Source organism: Macaca mulatta, chromosome 1 (assembly GCF_049350105.2).
Source record: "Macaca mulatta isolate MMU2019108-1 chromosome 1, T2T-MMU8v2.0, whole genome shotgun sequence".
Lineage (NCBI taxonomy): Eukaryota > Metazoa > Chordata > Mammalia > Primates > Cercopithecidae > Macaca > Macaca mulatta.
The window spans coordinates 49087379-49107735 of NC_133406.1; positions in this window are offsets into that span (position 1 = coordinate 49087379).

The following is a 20357-nucleotide window of genomic DNA, read 5'->3' on the forward strand; positions in this document are numbered from 1 at the left end:
TCCAGCTTCCTACCAAAAATAAGGCATGCTGAAACAAACAAGCAAAGCAAACAAAGAAACAAACAAGAAAGGAAAATATTCAGAAGAAACTAAGCAATCATCAGAACCAGACCCATGTCTGAGAAAGATGTTGGAATTATCACAATGATAATTAAAATAATCATAAGTAATATATTAAGAACTCTAATGGAGAAAGTAGAACATGCAAGAGCAGATGGAAAATGTAAGCAAAGGGATACAAATTCTGAGAAATAATTACAGAGTAATTACAAATAAGAATCTGAATATTGTAACAAAAATGAAGAATAGCTTCAGTTGGCTCAGCAGTAGACTTGGTATGCCCAGGAAACCAGTGAACCTGAATACAGATCAATAGGATTTTCCACAATTATTATTCTAAGAAAAACATTAAAGAAAAAACAAAAGCAAAACATAGACTAAAACTTCAAGGAATTGTGAGATAAGTGAGAATAAAACAGAAGAAATGTTTGATGTATTATAGTAACGGCAGAAAACTTTCCAAAATTATTGTCACCATGCTGCAGATCCAGGAATCTCAGGCAACAATAAGCATAATGAATACAAGCAAAAGTTAAAACAAACAAATAAAAACATAAACATTTTATATTAAGATTCCAGAAAACTTAAGATAATATGTTGCAGAACAAAAATGCTTTATCTATAGAGGTACCAGAATAAAATTTACAGTAGACTTCTCATCAAAAATGATACAAACAATACAAAAATTGAGTGAAAATTTGAAGTGTTGGAAAAGTAAAAAGGCCAACATAGAACTCTATATGTAAGAAAACTACCTTTCAAAAGTGAAAGAGAGATAAAGTCTTCTTCAAACTATTGTGATAATTCCAACAAAAATTAATGGGATTCACTGTCAGCAAACCTTTTCTGCAAGATATGTTAACAGAAATTCTTCCACTGAAGGAAAATTAATTAGAAACTTGAATCCACGGAAAGAATGAATAAGCATCAGAGAACAAATAAAGTTAAAATATTTTGTTTTATTTTATTATTTTTAATGATAAATTATCACTGTTGATTAAACACCAGTGCAGTATTATTTTATAATGATCACTGTCTATAAAGTGTACTAAAGTAAAACTTTATTAATTAAATATGGTGCGATTATAGCAAGTGGATAATAACGTCTTTCCCAGAGCAGATTTTTTTTTTTGAAGTGGCAGTTTTCTTTTGAACCTGCCAAGTGTGTCCACATACGTTTCATACTGTCACTGTATCACTTGTATGACAAATGTCAAATATTACTTCGAAGATTTTGCTATAGCTTCCTTGAAAAATAATTATGTCATGTGTACTTTCATATAATTATCAAACTCACCTAACCCAGATATCTGGTGGACAAGTTTTTCAGAATGTAACTTCAAAATAGAAAGAATCGTTTATATTTCCAGTTCAAAGTCCTTGTAAGTTTGGGTCAGATTCCCACAATACATCATTTTGAGTTATCATTTAGTGCCTTTGCCCTAGTTCCCAAAACCTCAGGGCAGTACTGAGTCCTGCATGCTTATGAAGAATTGATTTGATTTGTTCTCCCATTTGTATCATTTGAATAGTAACCATAAAGTGGTCAGCAGTGAGATCTGTGTTATACTTTTCTAGAGCCTCTATATTGACACTGCTTAGTCCCTAAATGAGTCAGTATCAGGAAATAAAGTGAGTGTGACACTAATATATTTTGCAATTTATATCATAACCATCAGAATCACTGCCTTGAGCTCCTATACTTCAGTTCATTCCAAATCATATCTTACATGAATCTGAGATATTGAAACAAAAGCTTCCTGGATACTAGCAGAAGGCATGAGACACTTGGGTCAGAGACAAAGGGGATTATTAGTCACAGAATGACAAGCAGCATAAATTTAACTTACTGACTGACTCCCCGGATGCTCCAAGCCTCATGGGAGCAACATAGAGAGGTCAGGGTGAATGTTATACACACAGTGTGTCTGTGTCACAGATCAACATAACCCAAGCTTAGGAAACCCCCATATTTTATAATGGGCTGCAAGCTAACCTCTTAATTTTGCTCCAGGTGAACACATCATCTTTATTGTACTAGACAGTAAACAAACCTGTCCTTTACTTTACAGAAATCATTGAAAATATGTTAATACTCTGGGACAAAGGTTATTAGGGCTTCTGCTTAGAAGACAAGCAGAAATTTAAGAAACAAGTGAAGAGCTATCTCCCAACAGCATACTATATGGCAAAGGAAATGTGCTGAAATTCAGATATACTACTTATCTGAGTATCCAGGTTTACAATAAGTTCAGTCAGAATCTCTTCTGATAAGACTGTATTGTTTAACTTCATGTCCTTCAACTTTGCAATTGCTAACCTATTCAAAACAAAGATTTTAACATTCACCAAATACCTCCCAGCAGAATGTCAGTTGTTGTGTCAGCCTTTCTCAGATTACCAGTATATGTCTGAAAACAGACTGCACTATCTAAACAAAATGATTGAATGATATAACAGATTTTGAAAATGTCCCTCAGTAGGGTTCCTTCAACTTTTCTAAAGTGGAGGGATGTGGCACCTAGGGTAAGATCATGAGCGAGGATATTTATACACCGTTAGACATGTCCTCATACTCACAACCATCATTGTTCATATTATCTATCCAGCTTCCTACTAGGTTACCTATTATGTTTAAAATGGGCAGTTTCTCATTTTTGCAATGCAGTCTCTCACTGCCATTCTACAAAATATAAAATATGTAAAAACCCCACAGTATAATTCCCATCAACCTATGTGGCATTATTAGTCTAAAAGATCCCCGTTAAATTAATACTTCAATAACTCAATAAATTGCTCAATATTTTTATCAGAGTTTTATTGACATATCAATGCCACTCTATTTATGAATAATAGGTGATGGAGAGGCCAGGAGTATAGCTGATCAATATTGGTATCTTATTCAAGAGATCCTAAGATGTGGAGTCTTTCAGTGAAGGTCCTAAGCTTGAATTGTGAGTGTATAGACCACTTGTATAAAAGGAATGAAGAAATAAACAAATGAATACACAGACCATAAGACACTGAACAGAGGAAAGAAGAAATGAGACTACAAAAAATGTGTCTCCATAAGTCCAACTAGTATCTTTCTCTGTATATTTGCATAGGCTTCTGTAAATTACATATTTTGGTGCATCTTCTGGAACTTTCTGAAAAAAACATCTTTCGAAGATTTATTTCTCCTAAAAGAAAGAAATTCTGACGATTTTTTTCTCATGAGAGAATATATTAAATTATGCTAACTGATGCTACAGTTTAACATGGGAGTTCTATAGGCCTTAATTGTTGATCTTTCCTTGGAGGACAGGCTGGGTGCTTCAGAAGAATGTCCACAAAATCACAGCACTAAATATGATTCATATATGATGATGTAAACTAGACAGAAGACAGGTAGCCCCTAAAAGGTAGATTCAAGACGTGGTTTAGATGTTGTGTGAATTCTTGTGTGGAATTTGGTTACTCAGGATAGGGTCTGTTTAAATGACTTATCTTGTGTGGAATTAGACTAGTCAGGATAGGGTCTGTTTAAATGATAGATGGCATTTACAATATCTCATTGTAGATTACCCCACTGGCTAAATATAGAATAATATATATGTTAGAAACAGAAATGAATGTTAGAACCCATAAGTAGAGAAAAAATGAGACCAGCTACACACCTCAAGATTCTGAAAAAAGGACAACTTCAGAAATACTAGTAACCCAATGTAAAATATGGGAGCAATTATAACTGTAATATGTCCATTTCATAATGCACATGTCAAATAAATACACCGAGACACTGGGTTGTAGCAGAGAAAGAAGTTTAATTGTAGGATGGCCAAATGAGGAGCTGGAAGGAAATCTCAACTCTGTCTCTCCAAGGAGTTTGGAGTTCGAGTTTATCAGAGTTTTAGAATGACCCAAAGTATTGAGATTTCTGATTAATCAGAATGCTAGGTAAAGTCACGGGACAAGGAGGTGAAGAAATTGAATTCTCCTACGGATTTTGTTTCTCTGTAGAGGTCTTTAACCTAGTCGCCATTAACTGTTCTGGTGGAATTCAGGATCTGCTTAAGCAATTCTTAAAGGCCTGTGATTCTGTCAGAGATTCTATTTATAGGAATAATGGGAATGCAAATAGTATCTAGTTAATGCAGTTTGAATATTTGTCCCCACCCAAATATCATGTTGAAATGTAATCCCCAATGTGGAAGTCTACCCTGCTGGGAGGTGTTTGGATCATGGTGGTGAATCCCTCATGAATGGCTTGGGCCATCCCCTTGGTGATAAGTGAGCTCTTGCTCTGAGTTCACAGATCTGGTCATTTAAGTTTGTGGTACTTTCCCCAACCCCCTTGCTTCTACTCCTACTATGTGAAATGCCTGCTCCCACTTCGCCTTCCACCATGATTGCAAACTCCCTGAGGTTCTCAACAGAAGCTGAGTGCTATGCTTTCTGTACAGCCTGCAGAACTGTAAGTCAATTAAACCTCTTTTCTTATATATTACCCAATCTCAGGCATTCTTTTATACTAATGCAAGAACAGCCTAATATACTAGTGTTAGACATTATTTCCCATTATAAGAAAGTGAGTCAAAGTGTAACCTCATTAATATTTAATTATAACTATATTTCTGTCCAGAATTCTTATTAATCCTGTGAGGATGGCTTCACAAGGCCCAAGAGGCAAGGTTAAAAAGCATGAGGTCAGTATAGGGTTTGAAACCTAGGAAAACCTAAGTGAAGCAGTTAAGACTGAATAAAGACTAGGAGACCTCTCAAAAGTAAATGAGTGGTATTTTAGAAATAGTGAAGCCATGCGCTTCTCCAGAGGGACAGCTTGTTCTAAGTGCAAATCATCTGACTCCAGGAGCAGGCAGAGGCTGTAAAATTCATTAGTTTTTGACTAATATACCAAGTCCAGGCCATACATGCATCTCCAGATATCATTTGGAACTTGATAATGCTATGAATATTTTCTTCTGTTCTTCCTCTCCCTCTCTTTTATAACGATTTTGAAATTGCTAATCTAATCTTCAGGGAGTGATTCCCTATAGCACTAAACTTTTGAGAGAGTGCTTCTTAATAGTGTTTTGAATTTTCCCTCTTTTGGAGAACCATTCAATTCTTCTGATTCTTTGTTTTCTGTTAAGTGCATCAGTCACTTTCTGTGACCCAAATCTAATGTTTCCCATTATTTTCCAAAATCATTTTCAAAATAGTTAGATCTGATTTAAATTTATGGAGACACTTTTATCCATGTTGAATTGAGTCTAATTCAACCTCTGAAATCTTGAGTCCCTTTGAACAATAGGCCTCTTTGATTCCTCAAAATGTTGTTTTCCATCGTATCTGGAGATCAAAGTGTTTCCTAAGTCATAGCTTACTCATTATATAAAGTACTAGCTTTTATTATTTAACTATAATTCACACTTTATACATTTTATGTAATGTCTTAGTGTACGCACACAGACACCCATGTAAACACACACACTTGAGCACACACACACACCCTTAAACAAAAATTTCACTAAGTGATTTTCACCATTATTAACTTTTATGAACTCTGATATTTTCTATTGCCTTCTATTTCTTAAAAAATAATTCTAGAATGCATCCCACTAAGTTGATTTGCAACTGATAATTATATTTCACCTGGCATTTGGCATATGGCATATCTCATCTGAAACTGATTTAAGTGTCATGCAATTTTTTCTTCTCTGCCAGGCATATGCACAATTTCAGTTGCAGCCCAATTCCTAAGAAACTAACTTGTCAATGCTCCAATACTTTAATAATGTTTTGGCATTTGTATTTTCACTGCTTTTATGCATACTTTTTTTGCCTGAGTAAACATTTTATTTACAATGTGACATGGACCTTTTGTTCCTATTATTTGTATTTTTAGTAAAGCTATCCATGAATGTGTGCATAAAATCATATTCTATATTTTTCTTAAATAAATGTATAATATGTACCCAGGGTAGAAAAGGAAGGTTTCTGAAGAAATGTGATAGCAGATATACATCTGACTTTATGAAATAGTCCTATTGTGGCCCCTAATTGAAATCAACATTTAAAATCACAATAAGAAAGAAAAAGGGAGGAAAGGAGGAAAGATGGAAGACGGAAAAAGAAAGGAAGGGAAGAAAAGGAAGAGTAGACTGTATACCAGTTTCAAAAACGCAACAGAAGGAAGATTCTATCCACCAGAATCTTACCTTATGTCTCTCAATAGTCTTTGTCGGAAGAGGGATATATTTTTATTTCTTGCCTTATTTCCTCTGTACATTAGTTTAGCCACTGTTACCATAGCAGGAAAAATAACTACTTACCAAAAAGCATGTGAATTATATCCTTTTATTGTTAAATAAGATAAATCAAATGAGGCTTATAACTGTTTACTACTAAGTCCAGTGAGTTTATAAATTAATGTATTCAATATAACGTATCTAGGAATATTACCTAAAACAATTGTTAAGAATTAACTTTGTGTTCTTGGTTTTTAAAATTTTCTTTAAAATTTATTTTTGTCCCACTGAACTCCAGCCTGGGTGACACAGCGAAACTCCGTCTCAAAAAAAAAAAAAAAAAAAAAAAAAAAAAAAAATTGTCCTGTTCTTAATAATATCTGAAGTTATAATACATACAAAGGATAAGAATCATCATGAAAGATCTGATATAAATTTTATTTTAAATAATGCTCTTGGTAATTCAATATTTATAAACTTTCTGGCCAACTTTCTGCCAAAAATGATTGGATTATGAATGGTTTTGATATATTATGTTACTGATGGAATACTAATACAAAGTAACATATTAGCTTAGTCCTTTTGGTTAGTTTGGGTAATCTTACCAATATCTTTAATGCAATTTTTACTTAGAGGAATTCATTAATTTTTTTAAATAAAAGGGTAAATCACTAACTCAGCTTTTCTGCTTATACCCAATTATGACTTTAATTCTATTCTGTGCTTCTTCCTGGCTAGTATTTCCATACCCTCTACCTTTTTGTGTCTCTCTTGTTGTAAAAAAGATGGCATCATGAATGTATTATTCATTTAAGCATTAGGAAAGGAACTCATTTACAATTTGTTAAATTTGTTTAAAATTTAACTTCTCACTTTCAGGGTCATTAACAAACTTGTCTCATTTAATATCATCTGCAAAAACTGATGAGCAGATTTCCAATTGCTTTGTTCAGGTTATTAATAAGTATACAACTCTAAGAATAGATTAATCCTCAGAATTTATTCTTCTGGAACTTGTCTCTCTAAGGACAAATCATTGATTACTCTTCTGAGTTCACCCCCAGTTCAGCTGTTCCCCAAAAAGTAACATTTTCTAGATAAATAATGTCAATGTTATATCGACTAAATGGTAAGTTGTCCATTTACGTTGTTGGGTCTACTTTAATGGAGAGTTGCACTTAAAGCTAATAGAAAAAAGGTCTCATGTGTATTTGTTACTTATGTAATGTTAGAGATAGAGGTCAGTAATTTTTTTCCAGATTATCTTGTTTATACTCTATAACTTTATGTGTTGAGTGTCTCTATTTTCCCAATAAGTAAGATTTGAAACTAGAAACACAGTTTGAATTCTGAATCAAAATTACATTATAAACAAACACAACTCAAAATATGCTTCTTCAGATACCACTAAAATGTTTAAGCTTTTCAACATTTCTCTTAATGTTTCAACGATAATGTAGAAAAGAAAAAAAGAGTTACAGAAAAAGGAAAGAAGGTATAATTACTAAGTACTTAATATATTCCAGATATTTAAAATAGCTATTCAGTTTTAATTTTTTCATTCTTTCTGGGAAACATGTATTCAATGACTATTTTGTGTTCAGTCTATTCTTAGCTCCAATTATTTAGTAGTAAACAATGTTTTTTTTATGATGCTTAGTAACTAATGAAAGATTGACAAATAAGTCATTATGATTTACTGTTAAAATGTTATGACAATATAATTTCAACATAATATAGAATCACAGAATAGAAGAATAGAGAACCTAACCCAGGCAATGGAGCAGGAAAGATGTCCTGCAGGCAAGGATGTTTAGACACTAACTTGATGGATGGAATGGAGTCAATAAAATTGTGAAGAATCCTGTTGCTTGGCCAACTAAACAAGCTTTCTGTTTGACACCTAGTATACAGTTGCATAGAAAGGTAAGCTGTTTTCCAGACCCACTTACAGTTAGGGGTCACTATGAGATTCAGAGGTACTAGATGAAGCAGGCTTTAGCGGATTGGGACAGAGGGCGTCAAGGGTGGTGTTATTTTTAGAAAACTTTTTCCCTCCAGTTAAAAGATAAGACTCATAAGAAGAATCTTTTCTATACCTTCTTTCAGTGAATAATACATTTATCTTTTTCCTCTTTTTTGGGGAAAGTCTTTGAAAAATGTTTTAATCCACACTTTTTTTTCACTGAACACAAAAACGAGATTCTAAAGGGATATAGAAAAATAAAATTTGCCCATGAAGGAAACTGGAAATTAAGGGAATCAGAATGACTTCCCTAATCACATTTTTCCTTTCAATTAATTTTACATTATACAATTTGTAGGAGAATGATGGAGCTATGTTCTAGCTAGGGAGAGGCTGCAGATGCCCAGTTTCTGTGTCTTTCTCAGTAAAATAAAGAACAATGGGAGGATTGGTGTCTATGCGTTGTAAACTCTTTCTATGAAAACACTAATTCTTACAGATAGAAGACGATAAATTTAAATGAACCCTATTTTAGTACAAAATAAAGTCACTCCCAAGTGATATGCCACAATAATAAAAGGAAAAAAGCAGCAAAATTAAACTCATTAAATAAAATGGGAAAAGCTGGAAGTATCGTGCTCTTCCAAGGACATGGAATAAAGAGTAAATAAGAAGACATCTGTTATTTGCAAATTGTGTAAAATATGTTTACTGGTTTACATCCCAATATTATATTCACATTCTTGTATCTGAACGTGTGAATTATTCAAAGAATTTAATGATGTTACTTTCAGTAAGATATAGATGTTCACATAAATATTTAATCTCTGTAAAGGCATTTTTGCAATAGTTTCTTGTATCTGATTTAAGATTACAGAGTCAGTTGCAGTATATGATAGCATTTTACTTTATTATCTGTTTTGTGAGTTCTGAAAATTTGCTTACCACACAAAAGAATCTCTGAACTTAATGCGATATAGTGCAATTTTTAAAGCTTCCACAACTTCCTACACCCAATATTGCAGAAAACATTGTAAAATTATTAAAATTATTAATACAGTTCTAGAATGTATCTAGTTGAATGTATTTTGAACATGAGACATGATGTTGGATCTAGATATAAAAGTGAATGTCATGTAATTGTTCTGTTTAGTTTTTGGGTTTTGAAACTGTTTTGTACACATACACACATACACACTTTAGACATAACACATTTTGATATATATCATGTAGAAAAATTATTAATTATTTTGATTTGCTTTATCATTTAATGAGCCATCACTATCTATGGCTCAATTATTCATTTGGTCACAAGAGTTCAACACTGAACTAAACGGAATGTATTGAGCTACACTTCCAATTAACTTACTTTAAAAGTGATCCCATCTGGAAAGTTATTAAATTGAATTTTAGTGCTCAGACATGTTTATTTACAATAAAATTTTATCAATTTGTAGGATTGCTACTGAACTTCAAGTACCCTTTTAAGAAAATGACTACAATGTGTCTTATGTTACCACGAAATATGTAATACTCACACATTTTAAATATAGCTCATCTATTCCTTCTTTAACATCAATGTAAATATTTTGTTAGTATCCAACCCAAACTATGCCCATTATCTGATAAGAATTTCTTGTGTCTGTAGCAATTTTTTCTTGCCTATTATGTTTTAGAATGTTTCTGAAAAGAAAAAACGCAAGAATCACAGTAATCTTCAGCAAGAATAATTTATAGAAAAAGTTAAAGTTTTGTTTTAAAATACCTAAAAGTGTTATGTAATAATACATTTGCTTCTAATTATTCATTGTCATGTAAGGAAGTACTCAGGAGAAGATTCAAATTTTTATATTGGTCAAAATTAAGATGGGAACAATTTAAATAAGAATATTTATACATGGCCAACAAGTATATGAAAACATGTTCAACATCACCAAACATCAGAGAAATACGAATCAGAACCACAATGAGATATCATCTCACACCAGTCAGAATGGCTATTATTAAAAAGTCAGAAAATATCAGAGGCTAGCAAGGTTGCAGAGAAAAGGGAATGCTTTTATGCTGATGCTGGGACTATAAATTAGTTCATTCATTGTGGGAAGCCGTTTCCCAAATAGTCTAAAACAGAACTACTACATAACCCAGCAATCTCATATAACCAAAGGAACATAAATCATTTTACCAAGAAGATGCATGCTCAAATGTTCATCACAGCACTATTCACAATGACAATGACGTGGAATCAACATAGATGCCCATTGAGAGTAGACTGGATAAAGAATATGTGGTAAATACACACCAAGAAATACTATGCAGCCATACATAAGAACAAAAATCATGTTTTTGCAACAACATGTATGTAAATGAAATCCATTATCCTAAATAAATTAACATAGAAACAGAAAACCAAATCCTACATGTTCTTAATTATAAGAGGGAGCTATATATTAAGTACGGATGGGTGCAAAGAGGGGAACGATAGACAACAGGGCCTACTTGAGGGTGGAGGGTGGGAGGAGGGTGAAGATCAAAAAACTACCTATCGAGTACTATGTTCACTACCTGGGTAATGAAGTCATTTGTACACCAAACCCAAGGGACATGCATTTTACCCATGTAACAAATCTGCACATGTACTCACTGAACTTAAAAAAAGAAGTTGAAAAAATATGTCTAGCGGCCGGGCGCGGTGGCTCAAGCCTGTAATCCCAGCACTTTGGGAGGCTGAGACGGGTGGATCACGAGGTCAGGAGATCGAGACCATCCTGGCTAACACGGTGAAACCACGTCTCTACTAAAAAATACAAAAAATTAGCCGGGCGAGGTGGCGGGCGCCTGTAGTCCCAGCTACTCGGGAGGCTGAGGCAGGAGAATGGCGTGAACCCGGGAGGCGGGACTTGCAGTGAGCTGAGATCCGGCCACTGCACTCTATCCTGGGCGACAGAGCAAGACTCCATTTAAAAAAAAAAAAGGAAAAAAAAAAAAATGTCTAGCAACACACTCAGACATGTGAATTATGTTTTTTGTCTGATTATTTCCTAGCATAATCCTTATAATATGTGTCAGAAAGGAAAATATAAAATGCAGGAAATAAAGTGAGAACTGTTTTAGCTTTTTTTTAGTGCATTTTTTCAAATAGTCAAACTTTTTGCAAGAAAAGTTAACTGTGATTCCAATAAGTGGTTAAAATTAAAGAGGTTAACTAACTGTCTAATATAGTTTGGATGTTAGTCCCTGATATGGTTGGCTATATGTCCCCATCCAAATCTCATGTTGAATTGTAATTCCTAATGTTGGGGGAGGAACCAGGTAGGAGGTGATTGGATGAATTTCCCTCTTGCTGTTCCTGTGATAGTGAGTTCTCATAACACCTGATGGTTTAAACGTGTGTGACACTTCCCCCTTTGCTCTCTCTCTCTCCTGCTCTACTATGTAAAGCTTGTGCCTGCTTCTCCTTCCACCAAGACTGTAAGCTTCCTGAGATCTCCCAGCCATGCTTCCTGTATGGCCTGCAGAACGGTGAGTCTATTAAACCTCTTTTATTCATACATTACCCAGTCTCAGGTAGTTCTTTAAAGCAGTGTGAAAATTGACTGATGCAGAATATTGGTACCAGAGAAGTATGGCATTACTATAAAGATACCTGAAAATGGAGATCAAGACCATCCTGGCTAACATGGCAAAACCCCGTCTTTACTAGAAATACAAAACAAACAAACAAAAATTAGCCGGGCTTGGTGGTAGGCGCCTGTAGTCCCAGTTACTCGGGAGGCTGAGGCAGGAGAATGACCTGAACCCGGAAGGTGGAGTGCACAGTGAGCCCATCGCGCCACTGCACTCCAGACTGGGCGACAGAGCGAGACTCCGTCTCAAAAAAAAAAAAAAAAAAAAAAACCTGAAAATGTGGAAGTAGCTTTGGAACTGGGTAACAGACAGAGGTTGGAACAGTTAGGAGGGCTCAGAAGAAGGCATGAAATGTGAGAGAAGATGTATCACAGATCTAATTCCAAAAGTTGAGTATTTCCTTTAATTTATTGAGACAGAGGAGTACATGGCTACAAGATGAAGACTGGAAATGAGACCCCAGACATTTGACATTTGGAATCTATGAGTTATTTCTACCTCAGGAATATGGTATCTATCTATCTATCTATCTATCTATCTATCTATCTATCTATCTATCTATCTATCTTATCCAAAAAAAACCAAAAAACAAAAAAAAACAAAAAAACAAATTGGGAGGAAGAAAACCACCACAGAATATGTGATGTTTTAAGGGTACAGGTTTTTATGACTATCAATATTTAGAGGAGTTGTATGAGCTCATGAATTTATTCCAGGTAGTTATGACTGTTACTCAGCTAATATGCAGCCATCTAGGTATATAATAGTGTCAACTTTGATTGGTTGTACATATTTGTAATATCACCCTTGTCCATAATTTACCAATTGCCCTGAAGGCAATATCTAAATAAAATGTAATAAAATCAACATAGTATTCTTTCTTCCTCACAAACGTTTTCACATATAGACCCTGAGTACAATATTTAATGAAAGAGATATGCTTAAAAACTTTTTTGCCATTCTCATATAATAGAGATAGACATGTCCAGGTTGGTAACCTAGAAAGAAAAGACTGGAATGTTTGCTAGGATAGCTCTAATCTGTAAGGTTATGCTAAAAATAATTGGCTCCAACCAGGTGGTATCAAACTTGAGGAACAAATAATAGTAAACAAATAGGCAAGTTTGAGAGTCCAGACTTTGCAGAAAAACTCTAATAATTTTGAAAGTTAAAAAAAAAACTCCTCTAATAATATGCTTAGAATTTTTAAACTTTGAATTTAAAAATTTCTGCTAAATATTGAAGATAAACATGTTTGCAGGAGTTTATTGAAATATCCCGTTATATATTTATTTGTATGTACCTATAAAATATTAAAATGTATGATTGTTTTCCCAGTTGATGGCATAGTCTGTAACTTGTCTAAGGAAACTAAAATATTTGTGCTGCAATTTTCTTCAGCAAAAGTCATCAGGTAAACAGAGGGCAGGCAAAGTTTTCTGTTCCTTATCACTTCAAGCATATGTCTCTAAGTCTTTTGTGGGTACAGGTTCTATGCAATCACTGAAAATTCGCTAAATAAACATGTCGAATATTAGTCCTAAAATGCATCAATTTTAAAAATACTCTTTGGACTATGAACTGATCAGTTACACATTCTGTCATATTTAAAATAATATAGCATTGTGTACATTAATTTTTGGAACTCGGTTTTCCAGGACTCTGATAAAACCATACTTCAACATAGTAATTTACTTGCTATTTGCTTATAGTCAGCAAATCTGCATTTTTTTATTAAAATGTATTCCATTTCACTGACAATGCTGACTTACAATAAATAAGTATCTAAATAAGTAATAAATATAACAAATAAGAATCTAAATAAGTAATACAACTAAATAAGTATCCACACAGAACCTGAATTCTCAGTTAATAAAACTGGAACAATTTACCTTGCCTAAGAGTAAGTAACCTCAGATTCTAATAGTTTAATTACCAATAGTAGGTATGTTATTATTGGCTGTTCCATATATGAAGATATATCTTTCACTAAGCAACACATTTTTATAAAGTATTTAACATTAGTTACATACACCTTTTTTATTAAAAATGGGATTTTACATTTTTAAAAATGTGATTCCTATCGCTTACATCTCTGAACTCTTGAGGTCGTGGTTAATTATTATAGTACAAATGGGATAAAACTAGCTTAAGGGTTATATGGTGATGTTTTTTACAGGAAACTTTGGCTTTACTCTGCAAATCTACTTAGGAAAAACTAATGAGCTTGCAGAAGGAAGAACTAGCTCAGAAAGAATTAGGACCATGTAAGAAACTGATTTCTTGCAAAGAAAAATTGTTGCATGAAAAAGATTCATGATAAGATTTAAGATGACAAATGTTTATAAATAACATTCTAAATGGCTGAAGTCAACTATGTTATAAACCATCTGGCAGATTTAAGTCTTTGCTGAAATTCATATGAATTATTGCCATTTAATGAACTATTAAATGGACCTTTGGAAAACACTGGCAAAACAACAAATTTTCAGTAAAAAGAATCAATCTGCCTGAAGAACAAACCTAGAGAATATTTCCTCACTCAAATATGAATAATATGCATGATCAAATGAAATATTCTTTGAATTTCAGAAAATAAGCCATATTTATAATGTGTAAATAAAAGATACACATATCAGTGTCAAAGATAACATTTAGCAGTGTAACAGAGTGTAATCCAAGTCTATAATCATCAATCATCAAGATAAATAAAGTCTCTTGGAAAAGAGGAAAATTTTACCTGCATCAGATTTTGGAAATAGCAGTAAGATCATCCGAAGCATGGATTTTAAATGTACACAAGATTAACTTGTTAAATAATATTACATCAATAATTTCATTCAAAGATATGATAATATTTGATAAACATTTTAATCAGCTGTTAGTAGAATTCACAGTTGATAAAAAAAAATCCAAAACTCTTTTGTTTTCAGGGATTTTCAGTTATTACATTTTCTGTATTATTTTCAAATAATCAAGCAGAAAAGGTCAATTATGTTATTGAAGCTTTGTGATTTTTGAGTCATTGATGCAATATTCTTTAATGAGGTGAAACGCTTGTCTCAATTATTTCATAGTGTTTTGTGGCACTGTGAACCTTGATTTTTTTTTTAACATGAAGCTAGGTAGATGGAGCCAAAGAAATTAATAATCAGTAATTATTTACGTGCAAGAAAAATTGCTGAGAGTATAACATACTATTTTTGTTCTATGAATGCTTCCTACTGAAGCTGTGAATTTAAAGCCAAAATCTACCTAGTACTTCATCTAAATCTTCTGAATGTTCATAACCAAATATACGGAAAAACTAACTTAGTAACTAGGATAAGAGCGCAATGGAAAGGGAGAATAACAAACATAGGCAGGTTTTAATGTCTGCTTGTAACCGATTAGATGACTTATTAAGAGTGTTATATTTATGGGAAAAGTATCATATTCTATTACAAAACACACAATCTAGTTAATAGAACCACCTGTCTAAACATAAAGTGCATATATTTTTGTTTATTTGGAATAAGGTAAAAGAGAGTGGGGAAAAAATTGATTCCTCAGGTGCAGATTTATCACAGCTACTGGCACATTTTAAGTTAATTCAGCACTTTTTACTTATGCACAAATGTCAGGGCATTATTTCCATACCCTACAACTGAATTTAGCAAACTACGGTCCATTGTCTGTTTTTGTAAGCAATGTTTTATTGAAATACAATCAAGCCACAATGGTAGACTTTAGTAGTTATGAGAAACTACAAGGCCCTCAGAACCCAAATATTTATAATCTGATTCTTCACAGAAAAAATTTGCTAAAGTCTCTGCTCTTACATAGTATCAGCTCTTTTATATTTCACAATACATTTATTTTTACTATGGCTTGGCTTTTTAAAATTATTATTAGCTAAAGCGGAAAGCCATCCTTTAATGCAACAAGCATATATTATTGTTGCTATTATACCACGTGCTCCCTCTTCTGAGCACCAGAACCACAGTGAAGAGCAAGGAAAGCAAGGGTCTAATCCCATGGACTCTACCTTCTAATCTGGGGAAGCAAATAATAATAAATGAGTAGACATAATTTAAACAAGATAATTTCGGACAGTGATTTGTAGAATAAAGACATTTTCAAAAGGACCAAAAGATGAAAATTTCGTGGGTAAGAATGGAGGGGTCATTAAGATTAAATCATCAAGAAAATATTTGTAGAAGAGATGGCTGGGTCATTAACCGAATGAAGAGTGTTATCCATGCAAACACTGGGGAAGTTTCCTAAGTGGCGGCAACAGCAATATGACAGACCTGAATCTAGGGACAAGCTGGTGAGAAATGCAGTCTGACTGAAGTATAATGAGTGAGAAGTTCATGGTGGTATTTGAGGAGATATAAGCAAGGCATAGCGGGCATTTCCTTACTAGACCGTTTGAAGTATTAAATGAAATAAATGGTAACATACAATATTAGGTAGCATGGCATTAGCAAGAGAAAAATATTGACTGTACAGACATCTAATTTTTTTTAAGCTTCAGGAAATGATAATGTAATTATATTCTCTCTTTCTTTTGACTCCTTTCAACTTCTGGCTCCTTTAAGGTAAGAGGTGCTGTCTTGCAGAGAAAGATGAAGGGAGGGTAAGAAGAGGCATGGATGAGCTCTCCAAAGGAGATCATATTTAACATTCTATCCCTATTCCCTTCTTTAAAATTCCCCCAGAATGTCCAAAGGCCAACATCGACATTCAGCCCACAGAATGCACAAGCCTGTACTTAATAAGTAGGCCTTGATCTTTTACAGTGTTTCTGCCAGCGTGGTGAAGATCTTTAGTTTGTGCTCTGCATGTTTCCCTTTAATGTGCTCTCTGGTGACTCAGATTTATATTTACGAAGGCATGCTATTTTCTCCAAATGAATTATCAGATACCCCAAACTTAATACATTCAGAAGTGATAGTTCTCTACCCAAGGACATTGTATTCCTTTTAGGTTCTCTGTTTACTTTGGGTAGCAGCTTCACTAAGATGTTTCCTTTGTTAAAAAGCAGACTCAGCACTTGCAGAAAATTAGTGGGCTGAGAATTAAATAGTTCATATTTAGCCAACAATTTAAACCTAATAAACTGGCTTTTTTTCTCTATACATTCTATCTACATTGTGGCAGAATTTAATAGCTAACCAGACTTTTAAATTAGGGAGACCTGAATGTTAGGTTTTTAAATTAACTTTCTTTATGCACTTAAGTTAGAAAAATGAGTTTCTGGTACTGATTTTGTTTGTACAAAGAACATAAATAACAGTAGTTAATTTGTACTGTACTATTTGGAATTAGAATTAATGATTATAGAAAGCTTGATGAGGTATCTATTACTTATTGGATTAAGAAGGAGAAAATAACAGTTACTACCATTTACTAAACATCTACAATTTGACAAGCACTTCACTAAACACTTATATATATTATAATATGTATACATATTATATATAATATTTATACTCTCATTTCATCTTTCTCTGCAAGGCAGCACCTATTACCTTAAAGGTGCCAAAAGTTGAAAGGAGTCAAAAGAAAGAGATAATATAATTGTATTATCATTTCTTGAAGCTTAAAAAAAATTAGATGTCAGGACAGTTAATATTTTTATCTTGCTAATTATGTAATATATAATATAACAAATATTATATATTATATAAATGTTATATTATATATTACATAATAATATAATGTAAATATATAATATATTACATAATATATAATATAATATAAATATTATATATTACATATATAAACATATATATTACATAATATGTAATATTTACATCATATATTATGTAATATATGATGTAAATATTAGATATAATACATTTTATGTAATATATAATGCATATTATAATATATACATATAAATAATGTATAGGTATATATAATGTATATGTATATAATATATAATTATATATTATATGTCTACACTATACATTATAATTGTATATTATATGTGTAATATGTTACATGATTATGCAATAATAACATATAATTATAATACTCATATAATTATATATACATGATACATGCATAACTACATATATTGTATGAGCATATATTATATATAATTATATATAGTATACATTAAATATTAAAGCGATAATATATATTATCATTGGTCCAAATTACTAATGAGAAACTTAAGTTTTAGAGAAACTTACAAGAAGCTGACAATTCTCTACTAAATTCTGTATCCATGATTTATATACATTTTGTAGTAATAGGGCTCCATTATCTCTGTTTTTATTATTTGTATTACTCCTTTGCCTCATAACTTTCATCTTGCACATATATCTGTCTTCCTGTCAAGACATTGGCTCCTCCCCAATGTAATTTCAAGATGTGTTCTTGTTCACGACCACATCTACATGCCTCGTTCCCACCTGGATAGCTCCTGTCTTATATGATTAACCTGAATATTCTCTCTCTGATAATGACAATACCATGGATCCCACACTGTCTTCAATTATCAGACATCTAATGTATCATTCTCTTATGTATTGCAGAAGTTGGGCATTTCCAACATTTTCCTAGCTGGACTGAACCTTCCTTTTCAGCCCCATCATACTTCATATAATTCCTTTTCTTGTCTAACAGATCTCACCTTTTCTCAAATACATAATTAATAGTCATGTCACCATGCTTTTTTCATCTTTCTCCTGGAAATATCTTAATTTTTCCCTCCTATAACTCATGAAGATCTACATTCCTCAAGACACAGAAAAAAAAATGGATTTTGTTTCCCCAACTCCACTTCCCAGATCAAGATTATGGTCCCATATTCAGGTTTCTCTCAACATTTCATATGCAATTCTATTATAGAATTTTACGGAAAGTGTTTGTCCCATTCTATGCCTTGCAAATTACTTGAACACATGGATTTAATCTTTATAATTTTAATATATTCAGTGTAAATCAGTGTGCTTGGTATTCATAAAAACTTGTGGTATAAATATGTGATGTCATGTAAGTACATCCTTTGTTCGACTTTTCCATAGACAGCCCACATTGAACGATGCTTCCTTCATAGAGTCTTTCTTACAACTCTGGGTTTGGTCATAAGATTTCATTTGACCTATGAGACATTATCAAGAATGATGTTAACAAAGACTTGATAGACACTTACACATTGGGGCTTGTGTCCTTGGAATGTTCCTTCTTAAAAACCGGTGTATATTATGTAATAAAACTCAATCTAGAATGAGAGATGAGAGACCATGTGAAGAGATGCCATAGAAGACAAGAGGCCATTGTGTAGATTCCAGCTGTAGTTGAGCTGTCAGCTGTTAAAACCCCATAACTTAACCTCAAATACACCATATGGAGCAGAACTGCCCAAGTGAGCCCTGTCACCTGACAGAGTCATGACAAATAATAAGTTATTGTGGCTTTAAGCCACCCTAAACAACAAGAAACACTGAGACAGTCCTCCAAAATCCTGCCTAAGGAATGCGTAATTTCTTATAGCATTTTTTTGGCTTCATCTTTCCTTTAAAATTTAGTAGAGATAATACATATTTCTACAGCTTGGGGAAATTCTTATCACACTGAATAGAACAAGCATTTTGAAATAACTCCAGCTATATTGGTCAAAAATGTTCTAGAAAATGCCTTTCATTTTTAAGAAAAAGCTAAAATCAAACAAATAAATATCAGCAGCAATAATATAACCAACAAAGCAAGGTATTCTGGGATTCACTATATATTCCTATATTTTCCCTAGCAGAACATATAATTGTTTCTGATTTGTTTGTCTCTTTGTTTCCTAAATACATCTTCTCCATTTCTTGACATTATTTCTTACTCTGCTGGATACCTTTTGCTCGCCCCTTAGTTTTGATCTGAATTTCCACATTCTGTACCCTGCTCTGTTCCCCAGGAGGATGAGCAACACGGACTGCATCAATAAGCTACCCTGCTGTCTTACAGGAAGGAGAGCACAGCAGGACATTGGGGAAAGGTTGGGGATTCACATCTACACACACTTTCTTCCTCTAGGCATCGCTTGAACAAAATCCTGTTATTCTCAGTAGCCTTCTCTCTTCGTGTTTTGGAAACTGTTCTAGCCCCTTGCTCCTTTAAGCCAAAGGGTGCTGACAGTATTTTACTGTTAGTAGCCTCGGGATATTGCACAATCCTTTGAGCTTCAGGAGAGGTTGCCCACAACTTTTTAAATACTACTAGCAGCAAATGGTCAACTTGACCAAATTTGGACATGCTATATATTCCTTCCAGAACTCTGATTTATTCCTTTAGTGTATTTTCCTAAAGGTTGTTCACAGAAATTTCCATTTCACTTGCATTTAGCCATCCCTAAGTGGACACGACAGCTGAGGTTCTAAGTCATACCAGCAAGTGGTATGATAATTATACTCTTTCTTGAATCAACACCACATTGTGCCACAAATATCCCAGTAATGTGTAGGTGTTCAGCATTTTACATGTTA